We start from the raw sequence: 23079 nt of genomic DNA, 5'->3' as shown, positions 1-23079 counted from the left end.
AGCCCAGAAAAGGTTATGACCCACCAGTTTCTAGAATCTGGGAACAACTGCTGTAACATCAAAAGTCCCTGCAGAGAGCAGGGATAGGAATTTCCTATAGTTTAGTGCTAGAGTAATTACCTGGGATGATCAAGACCCTGAGTTCAATCTTTACCATTGGAAAAAAACATCTGAGTGGACAGTGTTAACTATGGTCAAAGCAGGCCAGCCTGGCTACGATAGGGGGAGTCTCAGTGACATAATCAAACTTGGCTATCGTGTGGGGATAACAACTCTGATGGCTATGCTCTGTGCGTAAAAAGCAGGGTATACTTACTTGCTTGGGGTCTAAATAACTGCAGGGTTATGGATCTAAAGTTGGCCCTGGCCTACCAGATACACAGAGGTAGAAGTAGAAACCCTGGAGCTTGATTGTTGGTGACTAGGCTCCAGGATATGAAAGCCATGGGCCTGTCGGCTTTCTTGCTGGGCTCAGTGGGATCCACTCCCATCATGCCTTTTGTTAGATACTGTATGATCAGTACTTCCAGACAAGGAACTAGCCAGAGCTTCAGGAGGCTGCTTAGTGTTCTTTCCTTTACAAATGTGGTTCTAAAAATTCCAATAAGCCCCCATTATGACCTAGAAACTTCAGTGCTGGGCTGCATTTCCAGAGAAGGATCTGGGGAGACTCAAGAACACTAGGCCTCCATGATTTCTGCACTGATCCAGGAACACAGCAGTTTCTGTTCTTAATACAAACTTGGGTACAAGCAATGGGTACCATAGACCTGTCCTATGGCCCTGGGGGAGTAGCATCATCAGATGTAGCCCAGCTAGGAAGAAATGGGGCAGTGTGATACAGGGTTGATGCTGGCCTGTCCTGGCCATCCTTGCTAACAGTGGCTGTCTATGAGACCTCTGTTCTTTTCTTCTCCTGGGACTAACAAGTGGGTATGTCTTAGGAGAGAGAAGTAAATTTAGATCTCTAGTGAGGAAAAGAACTTAAAGTGGGGCTGAATGTCTAGCAACTAGTATAGAGGAGGAAGTATACCCACGGTCAGCTTTGATCTGACAGCTTCAGAAGCTGCCCTCCCCCCCCCCCCACTCTCTGCTACCAATATTTACTCTCTGCTGTGGTTTGAACGTCTCCACTACCACTCATTTGAAATGTAACCCCCAATGTGAAGGGTGGAAACTTGATCTAAATGACATAAACCTTTGGGAGATAATTAAGATTAAATGAGGCCATAAGGGTGGGGTCCTAATCCAATGGACTGTGGCTTTATAAGAAGAGAAACGGCCTAAACTAGAATTGTCTGTCTTGCCATATGATATCTTATCCTGCCCTGGGACTCTGCAGAAAGTGCCTCCAAGCAAGGACGTCACCAGATGTGGCCAACTGATCTTGAACTTCACAATTGTCAGAACCAGAAGCCAAATAACGCTTTAGTTTTCATAAATCACTTGTTCTCTGGTATTCAGTACCAGAGAACTATCATATATAGTACCAATGAAGGCACTAAGACCCCACCCCCACCTCTTACCCCTCCCTGCCATGCTAATAGTAATTTCTCTTCATCTCTAGTAATTCATAGGAATCTTTTTCATAGATAACACATAAGCTTCCATAAAAGCTAGTGGTTCCTCTCCATGAATATTTGGTGCAGATGCTTTTCTCTGCCTCTCTAGTCATGCTTTTTTATTGACTGCAATGCTGGGGCTACGGGTTGTGATTCTGTGGTGAGAATCAATTTCATAGGTGTCAATAAATTAAGAGGAGGATTAATTCAGACACCAAAACTGAGCATGGCAGCTATTTTGGGTCAAGTCCATATTTTATTCTGGAATGGACTTCCCCCACTGGCTCCTCAGCCTTCATTCTGAGTTCTGTACTTTGAATTTGGGCATGTGCCTATGAGGAAGCCCTAAGGTAATCTCCAGCTTTGTTTCCCCAGCCCACTCTTATATTACCGTAAAAACAATACAAAAAAGAATTTGGAAATACGCCCTGTAGAACCCACATCCTTCTCATAGTGCACACACTGTTTGCTCTTCCCCTTCAGTTTGGGTCCATGTGTGTAATGGCTATACAGGACACTCTTTATGGTCTATTTACTCAATTAATGTTAGATGTGTCTCCATTCGGCCTTTGAGTCTTCAAGAGCATCATTTCCAGTGGCTGCAGAATGTCGTGCCGAGTGGATAGACATGCATTATTTAATCATTTGCCTTCTGTGCACATTACTGCTGGAAGCCAGGTCATCTGACCCAATTTTGGCTCATAATGCACGTTTGCCAGTCCCAGTACAGGGAGGGAACATTTATTCATAAAACATTTACTAACTGTCAGCCAAAAGCAAAGCACTGTACCAGTGAGAAGATGGGTTTGAGGAAGTAAGAAATGTGGTCTGTAGTACTCCATTCCTTGAGTGGCTGCCTGTGGCAGGGAGGCAGGCCCCAGGTCTCGTGTGATGACTGGACTGACAGGGCTGCTGATTCCCAGAGAAGTTATTGCAGACCTGTTTTTTTTTTGTTTTGTTTTGTTTTTTGTTTTTGTTTGTTTGTTTTTAATGAAAATAGGCTCTTGGGTAATTGACTTATCTAAGTCTTATTATCTAAGACTTATCTCTTAGACATTAGACATTTGTTACTGATGACAAAGCAATAAAGTTTGGAAGTAATTTAATTAAAATTAATAAGCAGATTCTTGGGGTTTTTTTCCTGTAGTTACATTGATTATAATCAAAATCAGTGCCTTTGGATGCTGCCTGAGAGGGGAAGAGACTTGGAGCTGTCCTGATGGGACTTTGTGCAAAACCTGGGCCTTTCCCCACACAGATTCTCAATCATCACGTACAGAGGCTAGAGTGGAGAGACCAGAAACTACTGTTTGATGTAAGAATAACACCTGCTGTTTACTGAGCTCCTGCAGCAAGAAAGCTACTGTAGCAGGCACTTTACTGAGGAATGTGACTTTCGTGGTGAGTCTTTTATGGTAGGTACTATTTTCTCCATGTTTAAGGAGGAGGCCATGAATTAGAAAAGTCAGGCTAGTTGCTAGAGGTTTCTTAGCAACGTCTCTTCCCTGAAACCAGACAGCTGTATAGGATTTCATGAGACCAATTTCCCCATAAAGTGGTCTCATGAACATTTTGCCTTTCAAAATAAAATGTTTAACTGGATAACAATCCAGATCTAGGAAAGAGAAATTATATATGATAATTTTAGAAAGCTCTCAAAGTAATTTACGTTCCAAGGAAGAGTGTGTACTTTGAGCTGAAATTCATAAGAATATATGTTTAGCATTAGTAAAGTTTATTTTTGCCCTTTCAAGAGAGACTGTACCTTGTAGTTATAAAAGCCTCTGAATTAATATGCCGCATCAGTTGGACTAAATCCTCACTCATTTTACTGGTAGATGAAAAACCCTTAGAGTATTTACAGACTTCATGTTCTGCCCTAAAAAGTCAGGAGGCCAGACCAGAAACCACTGGCCATCGAATCTCAGCTGTGAGGGGAATCTACCCTTTGAACTGGCAGCTGGATGAGTGTGGTCGGTAGAAGGAAACTCAAGGAGTCTCTCCAGGATGGGCAGCATTTAAAATTCAGCCCTGCTGCTTTTCATGATTACTTCAATAGCCTAGTTCATATAATCATGCAAGTTAGAGAGAGCCATAGGTTTCATTTTTGGATGGCATAGAGTGGGCGATGATTTATTCTGATTCATTCGTGGGAACTTTCTTTTCCATCTGACTGGGAATGCCTGAATGTTCTCATCCCCACCCACGGGGGCATCCCTGTCTCACACTCAGTCCTTCCCCTTCCCTCACCGTCAGGTTCTCAGAGAGACCTGTCTGCAGGCATGTCCAACCCTGCCCATCTGCTGGTATTGTTCAGTGTACAGGCTGATGTGTAATACACTTGTGAAGTTCGGTAATGAGTTTGGGGCTGTAATAAAATCAGGATACCTTAGCATTTAGAGAGGAGCTACATCGCTGTACAAGTATAGGAGGTCATCTGGAGCACAGGCATGTCTTACCTTAGAAAAGTGGTATTTGAGCGACTACTGTGCAGGGTACAGGTGGAAAAGATATGCTGTGAGGTATGAGAACGAAGTTGGGGAAATGAAGCATCCAGGGCATAGAAAACAGCATTCCAAACAAAGAGTGACCTCAGAGGGCCTAGCCTTGCCTAGACTGTTAGGAATATTAGTCTGCCAGACTTCTATCTGATACCCTGTCTGTTACACTTTACCAAATCTTCCATGAATATATTTCCTCAAAAATTGAAAATTATAACCTTATGCTATGAGAGTAAGTCTCCTTCCATTCTTGTATATTCTTTTTTAGCTAATTTTTAAAGTCATAGAATATTATATGATCATTAAGGAACATTGGAAGAAAATGTAGAAAGATATAAATACCTCAATTCTAATCTTCCAAACACACCAGATGTTAATTTTGGTATATTTTCTTTCAGGGGCTCTTTGGTGGTTTAGGGTTTTTAAATGCAGTTATAATTACACTGTATGTAAAAATGTGCATTAAATTTAACCTTCAGATTACAAGCATCAATCTCTTGAAACATGGCAAACATCATTCCTACCACATCAAACTCTGTACCACCTTTTAATTCACTTGTAATTGTACCACTGCTTTCTATTTTCGTGTATGTTTGGGCTACTTGTTGTCAGACTCTCAGAGTAGTATGTTAATTTATACCCACAACTGTCTGTTGGCCAGCTTCTTGTATTTCTTGTGACAGATTTTTACCTCACATATTTTGATGTTAAGGTACTGAGTGTACAAATGTTCAGAACAGCTATGCCTTCACAATTGCTCCTATGAATATGAAATTACCCTTTTATCCTGCTTGACGTTGCTTATTGCCTTAAATTGTGCTTTGTCTGATCCAGCCACTCACGCTTTTCTTTTGTTTGCATTTACTTGCTATAGCTCTGCCTACCCCGCAGCCGTTTTATTTCAGGTGAGTCTCTTGTATTAATTTAATATAGGGACCTTTGTCTTCCACCAGGGGAGTGTTAAATGCTTACACTGATTGTTGTAACCACTCTGTGTGGCTCCCTGCCAGCGTGTTTTGTGTTTCCTGCATTTCCTTTCTTTTGTGACTTTTGAGCCATAGCTGGTGATTTCTTCTTTTCTTCTCTGCAGTGATGTGGAAGGGAGACATCTTGTTTCTCACTCCACTGATCTGCCTTCTGTTGCCTCCAGTGAGTGTTTTAATTCGTCTCTGTGTTCAGTTTCTAAGCAGCTTGACTTATTTCAGCCTGCCCTTCTCATCTGGACAGGAAGGTTCTAAAGGCTTGATGCTGAGTTTTTTTTACTGAGTCCCAAAAGGAGTTGTGTGTCTCGAGCAGGAGAGGACAGGCTGCCTCGAGTGCCCTCATTGCTTCTCGAGAGATGAGGGACACCAAATCCTCCACAGAGGGTGTTTGCATCTTACAACAGTTGGCCCTTGTGTGTGAGAGCCCTTCCTGCAGGTTTTCTGGCCCTCAAGAGGAGAAAGTAGCCTGAGTAGTTCTGATCTCAGCTGGGAGAGATGAGCTCTGTCAGGAAGAGGGTCCCAGGAACAGAGGGACTTTTGCCTAGATAGGCAGTGCAGGACATTATCAGTGTCAGGTACGACATTTCCTGGGCACACAAATTATTTTAAAAAGTCCTCTTAATGACTTGTAAATGGAATTTCAGTGAGAGATTTTCTGGTTTTCCATTTGTCTTTTGTCATTGCAAGGTACAGTATATTAAAACTATGATGTACAGTATATTAAAACTCTACAGCACAGTTACCAGCCTTAAATGGTTTAAATTTCAACACTGGCACTGTTTAATTTATCCAGATGGTTACTCTTCTGTATTCCCTACCACAGTGTTGATTGTGGGGAGGCCACTGCCACACCCACAGGCAAGGAGGGCTGAGGTCTACAAAAAGCAGGTAGGCTAGCTGAGTTGGAACAACCTGCTTCATGCCCTAGAAGGTCTTTAGAGGAAATACAAATGAGGCAGCTTTGACTTCTAGGGACCCTGAGCAGCAGGGCTTGATTGGGACTGACCTGCCATTACTGATCCTGTTTGACTGGGCCTAGGTTTCCCCAAGAAAATTCTCAGAGACAGATAATATGCCAGAGATTTGCTGGTGAGAAGAGAAAGGCTAGCCCATGGGTAGTTAGTGCTATAGTAGGCCAGTGTGACTTTCTGATGGGGTGATGAAGGCAAGTAACACCCAGGAGATTGGATGCACTTCCACTGGACTCCACAGGCTAATGTCTTATAATACAGAGTTTCTCTGGAAGTGGAATCTTGGCTAGGATCTGTTGGGACATTTTAGCTAAAATTAAGGGGTAATATCACCAGGGTCTAGACAGGCAGGAGTCAAGGAAGTCTGGGGGCTGGGACAAAGCTAGGCTTCATGATGCTCTAGCCTACATGATCAGGATGACCATTGCCAAGCCCTCAGAACACCAGATTAGGAAACTGAGGTCTAAAGTTGTAGGTGATATATCCAAAGTCACTCAATAAATCCACCCAAATGTGTTACTCTATCTCAAAGTATTTCAATGTGCTAGTGTGAACTCGCTAACTCAAGTTTTAATACCTAGACCCAACATATGAATATGTGTATATGTGTTTCCCCCAGTAGAATTAGCCGCTGCTCTGCTTTCTGCTCATCTCTCGTCTTGCTACAGTATAGTTGTCTCTGTCTGTCCCTGCAGGTCTGAGTACCTAAGAGCAGCACTGTTGGGCGTGCTCTATACATAGTCAGCACACAATGGGTTTTGTTTTTTAAAAGTTGGGGAATTAAGCCGGAAGGTGGGCACACATCTTTAATCTCAGCGTTCAGGAGTCAGAGGCAGGCAGATCTCTGTAAGTTTGAGGCCAGCCTGGTCTATAGAGTAAGTTTCAGGACATTCAGGGCTAAACAGAGAAACTGTCTTGAAAAATCAAAAAAAAAAAAAAAGTTGGTGAATTTACAACTCTGCACTCATGCATAGATTACCATGGCTTGGTCCTATTAAATATGTAGTCTCTTTACAATGGAAATGCTAATTGCCTTGATTTGATTATTATAAATTACAAGCATGTATCAAATTATCATACTGTACTTCATAAATATGTATACTGTGTCAATTAAAATAATGGTAATCTTTTAAAAAATCAATTATATTGAAATTATGTTCTTTTTAAAAAGTTTATTTATTTGTATATGTATAGATGTTCTGCCTGTGTTTGTCTGTGCATGCCTGGTGGCCATAGAAGCCAGAGAATGTCATCAGATGCCCTGGAATGAGAGCTATGGATGGCTTTGAGCCACTGGGAATTGAGTCTGGGTTCCCTGGAAGAGCAGCCAGAGCTCTTAACCACTGAACTATCTCTCCAGCCACTAAAATCGTGTACTTTGTAGGCTTCCAAACTATAAAACTATGGCTGCTCAGATTCCTTTGTTTTGTGCTGCCCTTTTCGACAAATGCTTTAATTGTAGGGCAGAGAGTCTTCAGGGCACACATGTTTCTCCAGAACTTGAAAAACAGAGGCAAGTAGACATCTTTGAGTTCAGTTCTGGCTTGTTCTACATAACAAGTTCCAGCCAGGGCTATACAATGAGGCACATGTCTCAAAAAAATAAAGAAGAATTGACTAACTCACGTAAGCCAGAGACTGTCTCATTTATTTCTATTTCTTCTGTGACTGGCATTAGAATAGGAACACAATGGGAACCAGGTATGTGAGTAAACTGTGAACACTTGCTGAGAGCATCTACTGTATGCCGGTCTGTATGCTGGAGGATGATTGTAGGAACCTCTAAGACTTGGCATATCAGAGCCTTGGTTTCAGAACGAAAAGGTAAAAGGGAAGTCACTATAAATGCAACCTTCCAGTGCCCAGCCATTGCAAATGGCTATGTCTTTGCTATTCAGATGGTTTCTCAGTCTGGTTTTCTTCATCAGAAATTGCCATTCAACCTCGTGGTGGTCAGCATATCTTGGTAGGCATCGTTGCTGGAGTCAATGCCCTGACAAGCCCATAACATTCTATCATTCAGTGTTTGTCATTTCTCATGAGTGAAACATTTGTAAATGTTAGTGGTCCTGTCAACGAACAACTTGGCAAAATCTTTGTGGGTTTGCCCATCCTGTTTTTAGCCTTTTAATACTGTAGAGGGTGTCTGGAAGCCTAGCACGACTTATCAAAGACAATACAGTGAGACGCCATGATCTCTTTCAGTATCATCTTATACATCAGACTCCTCTTTGACTCACCAAGGGGTTCTCTCATAGCTGTAGAAGCTGCTCCCCATGCCATTTCTTGTATCCTCCACAGAGCTGCAGGTGCCTCTTGGAAGAAATGTCACGTTCCCACCCCTTTCCTTTCTTGCCTTTGTTTTTCATTGTCATTAGAAGCACAGCCAGGGAGAGAAATCTGGTGCAGATTGTGACTGCAACCATTTCTGATTTTCCTTCTAACCAGCCAAAAGAGGATAAGATTTGGTTTTCAACCCTGCTGCCTATAGAAAAATAAGCAGAATAAATTTAAGACGGCAAGTCCTGAGAAGTCTCCTTTTGTGAAGCAAGCTCTCTGCACAGGAGGGGTTGCTGCTGACGGGCACTCACTCAGAAAGGGCTCTGAGATGTGCAGAGACCTTGCCTTAGGTCCTCACAGTAACCACCCTGGGAGGCAACCATTTGGAGATGTCACTGGGGAATCATGAAGCAAATGACAAAACTGCCTGTCTTCTTGAGCAGAAGCAAAGGCCTTAGCCCAGGACACAGACATTCTGCCTTCTGCCTCACAGAGAAGGCCTCTCCTAAGCTTTATGTTTGAGGTTGGGTACCACAGCTGTTTGAGGCATCTGTGGTTTTTGGCAGTCTCTGCTGCCTGCCACATGACACGGCCAGTAGCCTTTGCAGCAGACCACCTATCCTGCCTGGAGCTTTTGTGAAGAACAAATGAAGTAGCATGAGCTGCAAGCGGTAGAGTATGCCTGGAATCCTAGCATTTGGGAAGTGGGATGAAGAGTTCAGAGCCAGCCTTGGTTATGTAACAAGTCAGCTGAAGCTACATGAGACCCTATCTCAAAAGAAGAAAAAAAAAGGGAGGGGAACAAAAAAAGATGGAAAGAAAGAGGCCATGTGAATTCTTTGGCAATTAAAGAGTGCTAATAGGGATGTTGGATGTATCTGCTAATACCCTCTACAAGTTCTGGCCTTGGATTCGTGCACTCAATACCGCCACAAAGTGAGTAGATCCAGTGGGATGCTCCAAGCTAGCGGGTTTGTGTCTTATCTTCCTTTGCCTAGGAATATGTTTGGTTCTTCAGTAGCTACTTTTCCTCTTGCTGTGACCCAGTACCCACAATAAGCAACTTAAGCAAAGAAAGGGATCTATAAGATGGCCCACTGGGTAAAGACTCCTGACAATGTAATTGTAGTGGAGGAAGATCAACTTTCAAAAGTTGTCCTTTGATTTCCATTTGTCAGCTACAGCATGGACACACACACACACACACACACACATACATTTTAAAATGTACTTAAAAGCATATTATTATATATTAAAAACAATTAGGGAAGGGTTTCTTTTGGCTCACAGTTGAAAGTATGGTCTATCATGTAGGAAGCCATGGCAGCAAGAGCTTAAGGTAGCTTGGGCACATGTGTCTATCAGGAGTTAAGAAGCAGGGAGAAATTAATCTAGTGTTCAGCTCGTTTTCCCTTTCTATTCAGTTCAGGACCCTGGCCCATGAATGGGGCTTCCCTTAGTTAAGAGGATATTTTCCCTCCTTTTAAACTAATCTAGTTAATCAGTCCCTCACAGGTGTGCTCAAAGGCTTGTCTCCTATGAGTTTCTAGTTTGTCATGTTCACAATATTAACCACCTTGGTTCTCTAACACTTGTCATACAGATGTTTCAAGTGTCTCAAATATTTATTTCCTATAGAAACTCCTCTCCAGTGACCCTGGAGCCATGATTGATATTCCTATTATTGTCTATTGGATCACAGCTTTTCTGCCCCAACCCCAGCCTTTCCTATTGCTCTAACCCTTGATGACAAAACAAAAGAACTCTCTACAAACTAACCACAAAGAATCTCTCCCTCCTTCAGTTTTGAGTTCCTCTGACATAGAACTAGAGAGGCCATGGTCACTGGTTAAAAGCAGGTTCTGCAGTCTGATGGTCTGAGTGAGGTCCTGGTTAAGCCTCTTACTGACTGCATGACCTTGGGCAAGTTACTTAAAAATCCCTGAACATTGCTTTCCTCGGCTTAAAATACAGAAATAATGGCTGTTTTACACACAGTGTCTGAGCCACTGTAAGCCTTGATAAAGGAAGGGTAGTATTATCCTGAAGCATTTTTTATATGTTGCCATAATTGCCATGGCAGCACAGGAAAACTTTGTTTTATTGTACTAAATGAGAAAAATGAGGCTCAGAAAGGTTAAAACTCAGGTTGGGGTGAAATCTCAATTGGTAAAGTGCTTGCCTTGCAAGCCTGAGACCTGAGTTATATCTCCTTGGAACCAAAATTTAAAAGGTGGACCTGGATCTCTAGGACTCATAGGCTCGTCAGTCTAGCCTGCTAGGCAAGCACCAGGCCAATGAGAGAAGCTGTCAAAAACCAAGATGGACAGCATCTGAGGAAAAGTAGTTAAGGTTGTCCTTTGACCTCTGCATACACACACACACACACACACACACACACACACACACACACACACACAGAGTTAAAAACACATTTGCACATTTGCATGAGGCCACCTATTTGGTGATGAAAATTAGATTCAAGATGAAGTCTGTAATGGAATCCACATCTTTCTCACTGCTATAGCTGACCTGCGTTAATGTAGCCTTGTGGTTACTTCAGTTTTTGTTTCTTGGTCTACTTTGTATGTGGGCCCTTTTCTTTCCCATTCAGAAAATATGCATTTTAAGACCTGGCTGTCCCTTAAATTTAGCATCAATACTTGGTCCCTGTAAGTCAGGGACCTTCCAACAGAACCATGGAAGAGCTTGTCCCCAGGCTATTCTACCTGTATCAACCAATCACATGTTAACCTATGAAATCTGACACCCACATACTTTCTGTGAGACCAGTCTGAAAACTTGCTCTAGAGTCCAACATTTTCTGTTAACATAATTTCCACATATATTCATTCCTTTCCTCCCTCCCTTCCCTAACACCCCCTTGTGTCTGTCTGTCTGTCTTTCCTCCTTCCTTCTTTCCTTCCTTCCCTTCTTTCTTTGCTTCTTTCTGGTTTTTATTTTTTAGATAGTTTTACACTGTAGCCCAGGCTGGCCTGGAACTCATGGCCATCCTCCTGTATCAAGTGCCATGTTTACAGATGTGGGCCACCACATCAGGATCACTTGTTATTTATTTGATCCAGGTGAATTTTCAGAAGACAAAATGGTCAAGGACAGTAACAAGTAGTGAATGGAGCTATAGCTTGCTCCAGGGGCTAAAGGACCTAGTTCTGGAGCTCTGGAATCACATTCCCTCCCTGCTGCTTCTCCCTTCTTTTAAAAGGAAAACTGCATGTTACATACTCCTAAACAACCATGGTGAACATGCCAGGATTTCAAGATAAATGTAATGGAGAACAATACCCATTTGCTACCTGCCTCATCATCCCAAAGAAAATCCTCATTGGACAAAAGAACATAAAATTGGGTAGTGTGTGTTCAAAGTTACCAAGATCCTATGTTTTGGCACACTTTGTCTGGTGAGCCTGTCCTTCTCTCAGGCCCCTCCGAGACTGAGTAAGGATGGGGAATAAAGCAATGCAATTGTTGAAAAGGCTCTGGAGATTCTGAATAGAAGCCTCTCTGATAAGAACAAAGAGACTGCCATTAAGAACAGCAGAAATCCCACTCAGCAGTAGCTACCACTGTGGAGTGCCTTCTATGCACCTGGGTTTTCATTTATATTGTCTAATTTTCTCGTAAGCACAATTTCCAAGAGAGCTGCAACTATCTCCATTTTACAGAAGAGGAATTAAGACTCTTGCCAAGGCCAAGAGCAAGGCAGAACAGCCTTGATCCAGGGTATATTTGATTCCTGTCCAGGAATTTCCCCCAGAGCACAAGGCTCTTATTCCCCTGAGGAGCCCTAGAGACGAAGAGAGTTAGAGTCGTCTGGTGCAGTCATCCTAATCATCCTCTTCCTCAACTCATTAACAGAAGTCAAGATACGCACATAATGTGGTTAGCTAATCTGTTTATTTACTGTGTGCTTATGGAAATGGCTTGAAAATTTTCCTCAGCCTCATCAGCCACCAGAAAACAGGGGCCAAATCTCAGCAACTCATGAGTTATACTTGCAAATGTTTTCAGTCTTGTTCTAATGACCAATAAATCTTTGTTTGATCTATCTGAAAAATCTCCTGCTTGCTTTTCTCCTGTTGTTCCTGGTTTTTAATATTCTATATGTCTCCATTATCAACAACAGTTAATATTTACTTAATGTTAACTGTAGATCAGAACTTACTGTTTTAAGTAATTTAATTCATAATCAAGGAGGCAGGTTGTTAGTCCCTCATTTTATAAATGAGGATATAGAAGTTTAAGGACACATAGCCTAAATGAAAGTCAGAATTCAAACTCAGGCCAATTGGTTAAAAAAGTTGCTTTGCTAAATAACCATTTATAAGGAAAATTTCCCTCCCATAATTAGGATAATTATCTAATTTGTACTAATCCAGTACAAATATAACAATGGCAATAAATGTAAATGATACGTAATTATATTCACATACACACACAAATATATAGATAGATATAAATTTTCACAGTGCTGAGCACTGAACCCAGACTGAACTATATACCAACACTCAAATATACAGCTATAATTTAAAACATTTAGGGGGCTGGAGAGATGGCTCAGAGGTTTAGAGTACTGATTGCTCTTCTATAGGTCCTGAGTTCAATTCCCAGCAACCACATCGTGGCTCACAACTATCTGTAATGGGATTTGATGTCCTATTCTGGTGTGTCTGAAGATGTCTACAGTGTACTAATATACATAAAATTTAGATTTACTTTTAGTTTATTGTATTAATGTTTGCTTGCATGTATGTATGGTTGGGTCCCCTGAAACTGGGTTACAGGTGGTCATGAACCACCATGTGGGTGCTGGGAATCAAACCTGGGTCCTCTGCAAAAGCAACAAGTGCTCTTAATTGTTGAGCTGTCTCTTCTAAAAATTGCATTTGAAGCAGTAAAAAGAAGTCAAGTAGAATTAATTTTATAGTATCTTTGATTTAATTCAATATATCAAAATATTTCAGCCTGGTCACAACCTGTTCAGTAGCCAACCAATAGCTACCATTGAATGACACAGATAAAAGCAGACTTTCTATTTTTCTATCTTTTTTTCTGCTTCAATTTTTGCTTTATAATTGGGTCAAATAAGGCTATGCTGATGGAAATATGCCCTTTGGATAATTTGATGAACATAGCAGTTGTTTAAGAAAGAATATGCATTAGGTGTCAGAAAACATGTGTTTTAAGACCCATCTTTGCCACCAACCAGGGATGTGATCACAAATTCCTTCAAATTCCTTTAGCTTCTGTCTTCATGATAAAGCAACAGGATAGTTTTTGATACTTAAATTCACTTCCCATCCTTACAAAGTCCTGCTTATAGCAACACTCTTTTGAGTAATTCAGCATCTGCATCCACTCAATATTTCTTTATGTCCAGACTTGTGCCAAGTTGGGGGTTGGGTTCCATGAGCCCACATATGTACCTAGTACATTAGAGGCAGAGAAATATTTATAGAGTGATGATATACCTAGTCTTCCTTTGAGTTAACCTTGAGTTATTACCAGAATAATTATAATAGTCTTAGGAATTAATTATATTTGTTTCCTTTTTTATACTGGATAAAAGTCTTCATAGTATATGCTTTCTGGAGGATATGCCTAGGATTTAAAACTATTTCCTGATCCTGTTAGCAAAGAGCGTGGTCCTCAGTCCTAGGCATGGCTGCTCAGAGGCCTCCACAAATGGCTTCTTATTACATGCTGTTCTGATGCTGGGAAGAACTAAGACTCTAAATAAGAAAACAATCAAATCTGTCTGTGGTCCTATGAATCAGAGCAGACCCAGATGGGAAGCCAAATCTATGGCCTCCAAATGTCCTCAGGAACCACATTTCACGTCAGAGCTCTGTAAAGCCCCAGCACGTAGCGAAAAAGAATCGCTTAGGAATGGGATGGAGACCTAGCTTGATGAAAAGCATTTTATTAGGGGAATAAGCCGGCTATTTCTGGGTGATATGCAATTCAAAGCCTACGGAGAAAAGACAAGTCTATTCCTTTTTACCCACTGTAAACATCTAATGCTACAGCTACCAACTGGAGAGTTCCTGGGTACAATGTCTTCTGTGTGTAGAAAGATGGGGGCAGTTTCATGTGGCGGTAAGTTCACCATTCCAAGCTGCCCATTTCCAGGAGTCTTGCAGCCACATATGAAGGCAGAGTATTGGCTGTGGTGGTGTGAGAACAGGAACATGGTGTTTCCTCAAGACTGGCTGAGCGAGGTCCACAACAGTGAGAAGTTTTATGTAGGTGTTAGGAACTTTGATGTGGGAATCCGAGAATGGGAATAGATGAAAGGAGTCTCCTAACAATATCCCTCCATTCTGAGTGCACTTGATGTTTAAAAAAAAAACACAGAAAATATGCTCTTTTCCCTTCTTCCTTTCCTAAAAAAAAAAAAAAGCAGCTTTATTGCTAACCAGACTTAAATTCCTGTGAAAAATTTCCATTCTAGAGAGAAAGCCTTGTGTTATTACACTGTGTTCTTTGGCAACCAGGTTCAAGCAACAAACCTTGCCAGAATAAGACAAAGAATGGCCATATACTTACTTGCTGAACTGAAAATCACTCTGTGGCTTGGGTTTGAATGCTAGTTCATCCCTAACTTCATTCATCTAAATTTAGAGCTATCTTTACATCGGACAGTCTAACACTTCAATTTTTTGCTTCTGCAGTCAGAAAAAGGATAGATTGGGTGTTTAATAGAACTGATACTCTGCCCCTTCTGTGTGACCTCGGGTAAGCCCCCTTGCTCTTAAAGCTTTGTTCATCTTGAAAGTGGGAATAGCACCAGCACCTACCTCATAGGACTGTCAGGATTAAATGCACTCTTGCATGCAAACGGCCTGATTTAGAAAATTTATTATTAGCTTGTAATTCTTTAAATAGGGATTGCTGATGGGCTTATTCAAAATGATGCAGCGAAAACTTCTACATCTCTGTTTTTTTCCCATTCTCTTCTGTGACCAGCTTTAGGGAAATCCTCTAAGATGCTGTGGCTCTCAGCTCTGTTCTATTCCTTACTCTTTGCAGCTTGCAGGCAGAGGCCTGTATTCCAGAACCTTGGATAGATCCAAGCCTTCCCTGCTCGGCCAGTCTGCTATTCAGAAGCTGCTGGTTGGAGAAGGAGCTACTCCAGTGGGGCACAATTTTTTCAGAAAGGCTGTGTTAAAACAGAGATACTCTCAACATCAATGCTGCCACATGCATGCACACTGACACTTTCATTCATGCTCAGACTCTTCAACTGCCCTGCCCGTCCTCCTGCGTATTTTTAAGGAGCCTCTTCTCAGCAAGTCATAACTCTACCCATAAGATTTTCAAATTTGGAGTCCTTTACTTCTTTCCTATGAGTTTCAAGAATTTTTTTTTGAGCTCCTAAAGAACAAAAACATCACCACATCTCCCTGTTACCTGCAGGTATTTAATTACTTGTAGAAGGGTTAAATATTCTTGTTTGTTTTCTTTTAGTTTTGTTTTTGTTGTGTAGCTCTGGCTGTCCTTGAACTCACTCTGTAGACCAAGCTGGCCTCAAAAAACAGAGATCTACCTGCCTCTTTATTCCAGATACTGGAATTAAAGGCATGGGCCACCATTGCCCAGCTGGATTAAACATTCTTGATTAACCTCAGGTAAAAGCAATAACACATGAGCATGAGGAAATGTTTCACAAAACAAAGATTCAGGTATGAATTAAAAGAAACATAAAATAATGTTATTGCCTTGGGTGATGCTAAACACTCTTCTCTGGTAGAGATGACCAGGTGGTTCAATTTATGAGGTGATTTAGCTTTTCACTTGCCAATGCAGAACATAACACACTATATGCAGTCACCTTCTGAACAGGCGAGGAAGAAATTAAGTCCTATTTTTACTTTATGATACTGAGTCACATAGTTCGATGCAAATCACATGGATACCAAAGTAAGAACAATGCCAGGTATTTAAATACCTCCTTTCCTCTGAGGAGCTCTAACAATTTTGTGACAGTGTGAAATCCTTTCAGAGCAACTCCAGAAGAGACACATGTCTCCAGGTGGGCACTTAGGACTGAGCATGTCTCATCCATCTCCCCAGCTCCAGACCTTAGGAAGAGCCAGTGCTCAGGGACCTTTTGTGTTTAGTAACTCCAGTTGTCTGAACTTTCTAAGCCACAATGTCAGGGATGAAAAATAAGGCTTGGTTCTGAAAATGTTACTGACTGCTTTAATAATGAGGAAGAGAAAAAGATAAAAGGTGTAAATATGAGAGGAAGGGAAAAGTGAAGAAATGTAAAGGAAAGAGCCCAGAAAGATAACAGAACTTCCTTGAACTTGATCATTGTTTTCTATGCATTGTCCTAATAAATGGTTTTGATGCTCTTTCTCAAGAGGCTTCAGACCCACTTTTCCATGTGGCTGAAGACAGCAGCAGTTTTACTTCTTGATGTTGTTTGAAAGAACCATAGACAAGAGTGGCATCTTGCAGAAGAAAGATGCCTCAGTGGGAAATTGCTTACTTAATAGGCATCCAGGTCCTGTTTTCCATCCTCACCACTATGAGACAAGCAACCAAGCACAAAACAAGGACATCTACTCCAAAGGTAGACATGAAATTAGCTCCAACAGAAAGGTGTGTGGTTTAACAACGTCCACACCAGCTCTGAGCCTCTCTTCACTACAGGGGAGTAGTGGTTGTCAGATTGTGCTTTGGCTTGTCTTCCTTCCAGCAGAGGTCACTGTGGATGCTGGCAGTGGACACTTAAGGGAAAAGGACCAGGTAGGCTTGGCTGACTGGTGTTTCCTCTGCCTGGTTCTTTCACAGTCCATAATCTATCCCCTTAATTATGTGAAGAAAATTATCTTGAAGCTACCTGAAAAACTTTGGCATAAAAGTGATGGTGGTAGTGAAACTTGGATCAGTTGCTAGGACTGATAAGGCTGAGAGAGCTGTGCTCATCTTCTAGGAATATTAAAACAGTGTCTCATTACATAGTTCAGGCTGACCCCTAACTCGTAGCAATCCTCCTGCCTCAGTGCTTTCAAGTGCTGGGATTGCAGGCATGCGGCCACCATCCCTGCTTTGTACCTGGTGTTTCTGAGTCTACATTTGTGACTGATTCCTCGTAATAGCCCTAGAGCTCGATAGCCTTCCCAGATTCTATTGACAGGCCTCCCACATTTTACTTGTGTTACGGTAGATTTTGGTTATTAGGGCAGCCCACTACAGCGTGATAAGGTGCTCCAGGGAATGAGGTTGATGAAGATGTCAGGGTCAGATTTGGGTGCCCAAAGGACTGAAGAGGGTGCCACATTCTTGTGAAGTTTCACTGACTAAAACATAACCAGTCCTTCAGGTTAGACCCGAGGCAGTTTAAAGCTGCCTTCATCCTGAAGGCACCCATTTGGTCTTTAGGTCAGCAACTGTGACTTGAGAGTTAAAAGGGTAACTAACTGTCTTGCTACCTTCTACATCCACGCTTAGTTAGTTCCTCTTCCTCTTCCTTCTTTCCACCCCTCCCCCAGCCATATGCATAGGCTCACCACAGCACAGCACACTCGTGAATACTGGAGCATGGACAGATACATTCATCCAGTCACATTTTCACTCACGTTCCGACCCACACTAATCATCAATAAAAACCTATCTAGTCACAGAACCAAATTTGTCCTAATGTAGTTGGTAGGGCATGAGGTTGAGTGGCTTTAGTCAGCATGCCTCTCCAGATCCCCAAAACTGCAAGGTAGAGCCCCTGGTCATCCCTATCCTCGTGGTCTCAAGTCCTGCCTCTAGTAACCATCGATCACATCACATTCTTGGGGCAAGACTGGCAGTGGGGTTGGAGGGTGGGGACAGAGAAGAGTGTATGGCACAGGACCCAGCACAGCACAACCACCTCCTCCCTCGGGATTTTCCATCCCAGCTCGCGCGGGCCCGCGAGGAGCGAGCGCGCTTTGTCTCTCTCTCCTCTCCTCTCCTAGCACGTTTCCGTGGAAGCTACCCGTGCCGCGCCCGAAGCCCCCCTTCCTCAGCCGCGCCCCTCGCGCAGTCCAGCCCTGCACGCCTGCCAGTGCTGCGACCGCCGCTTTGTCCTCCCGTGGATTCCTGGGCAGAGCGCGAAAGCCGGGCACCTGAGAACAGCCACTGCACGCCGGGTACCAGATCCCGGCGTTCAGATCTGGAGCGCGCTCGGCTGCAGCGGAGCATCCCTCCAGGATCCGCGAACGCGGAGGACGTCGCCTGGAGCTGCGGGTTGCTGGAGAGGGAGACCACTGGGTCCTTTCCCTCAGGTGCCCATCTAGACTCTTAGCTGCGGTGCTGGAGCTCTTATTCCCGGGGTGTGGCGGGGCAAGAGAGATGATCTCCACTCTGTACTGCCTGGGACCTGGATCTAGGTGGAGAGGGCCTGGGAAATAAGACCCAGGTAGGGAGGGGTACCTCACACTCTCACTTCTACCCACCTCCCACACCCAGGCTATTCAGACCTTAGGTGCGGCTCCATCACAGAAGACCCGAGCATCCATCAGTGCTTGGAGCAGGGTGGGGAGGAGTCCTCCAGCCCCTCACTTTCTCCATTCCTCAAAAACAAATATCCCAGAAAGAACCCAACTGAAAGCAAGTGGTAAGGGGAGAGCCTGGGTTTATCTGTTTCCTAGGATGCAAAAGAGGGGAAAGGAAAGGGTCTCCCTAACAACTCGAAACCTAGGAGAGTCTAAGAGGAGGGGAGGAGTCTCATCAATCACATCCTAATCCCTGTTTTGCAACCTCTAGCCACTGGGGTGTTGTAAGGAAGGGTCCCTCTATCTCCAAACCTGTCATCCCAGAACAGTCCCTCCATCCTCAACAACCCAAGCAGCCTCGACTTTAGGCGCAGGGAAAGGGAGAGTCCAAGCCTTTTCCATGCTCTCCCAGGAGATACCGGAGAGGGTCTTCCAGCCCTCGTCCCTTACACTCAAGAAGCTCTTTCACTATACGACAAAACCCAGCCTAGGTTGCTCCGACCTCAGGCACTGGGCCACGAAGAGGCCCGCAGTCAGTCCTCAAGCTCCTCGGACAGATGGTGTTAAGTGCGGCGAGGACACGTCCCATCAACTCCCCAGGCCCCCCTCTCCTCAATAAAACAAAAGCAAGTCCTACAGCACCTACCTCAGACGACTCTCAGGAGGGTGCTCGGCGCGGGGCAGCGCACGCGGCGCCTCCCAGCTCCTAGCGAGCCGGACTTCCCAGAGGCAGCTCTCGCGGCGGCGATGGTTGCAGCGGCCGCGGCTCTGGCATCCGGAGCCTCCCTCGGACTCAGCACCTGGAGCGGCGAACAGCTCCGCGCCTCATTCCGCTGACCCCGCCTCCCGCGAGCTGCTCTAGCCAATGGAGACGCAGGGTCCGCCCAGGAGGTTGCCCATTGGGAGGTTCCAGTCCCTCCGTTGGGACCTCGTCCCCAGAGACCGCCCGTGTATTTGCTCTGCCTACTGGAACATGTAGTCTCTTAGGGCTGTGGAGTGGGCTCGTGCCGTAGGCTGATAAGCAAATGGACTACATTTCCCAGAGTGCATTGAGGAGCCCTGGGCGCGGAGAAGGGTGGGAGGACCGTTTCCATAGCAAACTCGGCCCCTTGGGGGATGGGGGATGGGGAAGTGGGGCAGGCCCTGCGACCCTCAGAAAATCACACGTGATTTGTGGAAGACGGATTCGGTTCTCTTCCTTTCTCTGTTTCTACTTGAGGACCCTGGACCTCAGTTTCCCTGTCTAGGAAGAAAGGTAACGAGCCGGCCTCGCTGCAACACTCGGTGGAGCCAATCGAGAGCCAGCCGCTTTGGTTCTTGTCCACCAGAGATAAAAGATACAGGAGGAGACCTTCACACCTCATTCTCAACTTTTATTTTTGCCTTAATCCTGACACTGAAGGTTTTTTACTTTTGGCCACATTCCTTGTGCCACTAGGACCTTTCCTTCTTGTCCCCACATTCTTGCAGCCTTTCCTTCAGTACTTTCTGGTAGAGTGAGCTGCTTCTACTTAAAACCCTTCACAGGCTTCCTTGGGCCTCTGGGATCAAATCCACTTTTCACAGCAAAGCTGGAAAGTCCCTTGAGAATTGGACTCCACTCTCTTCTGCATCGTTCTGAACTTTGGAAACTGACAAGCCTTGAGTACCGATTTTCTCTCTTCCTCTGATCCCCTCCATCTTGCCTTCCTCTAACTCCTCAACATCCTTAAAAACCCAGTTTAAATGTTGCCTTGATGTGTGACGACTTCCTTGATGTTCTGCTGAGTGTTGCACGTCTCTTTCTGTGTTTGTCAGCTTCTACTTCCCCTATTTTATTTGCATGTTTACACACCCATCTTACTCATGAAACTGTAAACTCATAAAGCAGAGGCACATCCTATATTATTCATATTTACAGTTCCATGTCTACAACATCTGACATACAAGAGGCACTAAACAAATGCTGAGATTTGGCTATAGATATTTATTGAAAACAGCAGTCTATCTGATTTCAGCATACGCCTTCAAAATCTTTATTTTCTAAGGTGTTTCCCACTCCTAAAGATGTTCACTAGAAGGATGCTACTTATTTAAAAAAAAATGTTTAAATGCCATTCATACTTTTAGGATTGGTTGGGATTTTGCCTGAATGTCCTGAGGGTCTTTCTACTCCTATGGTTCTAGAGAAATATATTTGTGCCTGCTATTCCTGTCAATTCCCCCACTAAATGTCATCAGTCCTTCATGTTCCTCTATTTTAGCTATTGGCCCTACTTTCTATGTCTAAATGCCTACCTCCCACTCCATTTCTGGGAAGATCTTCTCTCACCCGTCAGTCATGGAATAAGATGCTGGCTGTCCTTTAAACCCTCTGCTCAGCATCGTAGGACTCCAAGGTGATTTCCTGCCTTGCTAGGTAGCATTTTTTCCCCTCCTGAATCCCCAGGAAAGATTCTGATGCTGATTAGATGTCATTAATTCCATCCGTATTTTGTTTGTCATTATCCTAGAAGTTTAGGGTGTATGACAACGAAACCATTCTGGAAAGAATGTCTTAACATGTAGTTAAATCACAGTGGGAAAGGAAGTAACTGGAAAAACTACTATTCCGAACAGAGCCTGAAGCCTGCTATCCCTGTACAGAACAAAGACTAGGGCAGAGGAATGAATAAAACGTTAGTTCTTCCCTAACAGGACCTCTAATAGGCATCGCAGAGGGGCTTTGATCTTGGCTAAATCATGAAGGAGGGCCACTGGAGCTGACTTAATAGATGCGGCCTCATTACTAAGGATGAAAAAACTGCAAGGAGCCCAGGGAAATGGGGTGTGTTGAAGCTCAGTGTCCAAGTCTGTGGACACAGTGAGAGCAGAGGCTGTTGAGAGAGTAGGACTATGCCATATAGTGGACATCAACAGAAGGCTATTGAAGAAGCCCACCTGGAGCCAGAGGTGAAACCCTCGGAGGTCAGTTGAGCCCTTCAAAAGTAACAGAGCACCTACCTACCATGTACAAGGCCCTTTGTCTAACTCCTGATATTGCCCCTCCCCCAAAAGTTATGCTAATTTTCAGGAAGTGAAACCAAATAGGAAAAAGTTAAGGTTCCTGGATTCTCTCAGAACCACTATGGGTGCTTACGTAGCATCTGCTAGAGTCGGGAAGCCAGGTCCTAATCCTGATTTTGTCTCTGATTAGATGTATGACCCTGGGCTGGACCTGTTTCTTCAGCTATAAAGTGCTGTTTACTGGTGTTAGGAAGAAGCTAATAAGGGTACAGGTGGGGAAATTCAAACCCATTTACTGGTTGGATGACCTTGCAGAAATTACTGTTTAGGATTTATAGTTTGCTTATTTGAAAATGTTGCAAAGGTCGATAAGGTTGCCTCATGTAAAGTATTGCACATGCATTAAGCCTCAACAAATGGTTTTTACTTTTAGATATTTTTTTTGTCTTTTTTGTCAGACGGTGATTTGACTGAAGAAACAGGGAATGATGACACCCAGGGCAATTAGGGTTTGATTCTCTCCCCTCTCTTCGTACTTGCATGACTCGCTCAGGTTACTCTTGCATCTCAATGTTCTCATCTGAGAAATGGAGGTGATGATACCTCAGAGCTGAGAGGATGACCTGAGCAAGTTAAAGTGCCTGACTCATGAAAAAAAAAAAATTGGTCAATAGATTTAGTTTCTCATTTTTGCGAGCAATTTTAGGGTTTGGAACCCTGAAGGAATGGAATTCTGGGTACCTAGCAGCTAGAGTTGTAGAAGATTCCAGAAGAATGTCATGCTAGTCTCCTCCTCCTTAAAGAGGAAAACAGAGGGGGCTAGAGGGATGGCTCAGTGGTTAAGAGCACTTGTTGCTCTTGCAGAGGACTCAGTATCACAATACCAACCTGGTATCTCAAAACTGTAATTCCAGGGAATCAAACATCCTCTTCTGGCCTCCTTGGGCACCAAGCAAGGATGTAGTATGCAATCATACATGCAGGTAAAATATTCCTACACATAACTAAATATAAATAAAATATAAATATTTTTGTACATCTTTAAAAATAAAAAAGAGACAGGCAATGATAGCACATAGTACTTAGGAGGCAGAGGCAGATGGATCTCTGTGAACTTGAGGACAGCCAAGGCTACACAAAGAAAACCGGTCCAGAAAACCCAGAAGAATAAATAAAAATAAGGGGTGATGGTGAAGAGTTGGTTCAGCCATTAAGAACTTTGGCTGCTCTTCTAGAGAACCAGGGTTCAATTCTCAGCCCATAGCAGCTTATAACTCTCTGTAACTCCAGTTCCAGGG

General features: G+C 43.5%; 1 protein-coding gene across 1 annotated transcript in view; it reads right to left on the bottom strand.

Annotated features, from left to right (window-relative positions):
* Nucleotides 1–19598, bottom strand: part of Smpd3 (sphingomyelin phosphodiesterase 3) — an 83339-nt gene extending 63741 nt beyond the window's left edge. The window contains exon 1 of the mRNA XM_028768518.1: nucleotides 19443–19598. The gene's annotated coding sequence lies outside the window, so the exon portion shown is untranslated. The remainder of the gene's footprint in view (nucleotides 1–19442) is intronic.
* Between the last annotated feature and the right edge of the window lie 3481 nt (nucleotides 19599–23079).

Source organism: Grammomys surdaster, unplaced genomic scaffold (assembly GCF_004785775.1).
Source record: "Grammomys surdaster isolate TR1022 unplaced genomic scaffold, NIH_TR_1.0 187, whole genome shotgun sequence".
NCBI classification, from domain to species: domain Eukaryota; kingdom Metazoa; phylum Chordata; class Mammalia; order Rodentia; family Muridae; genus Grammomys; species Grammomys surdaster.
The sequence above is the reverse complement of the archived record's forward strand: the minus strand, read 5'-3'. Positions and strand labels throughout refer to the sequence as shown.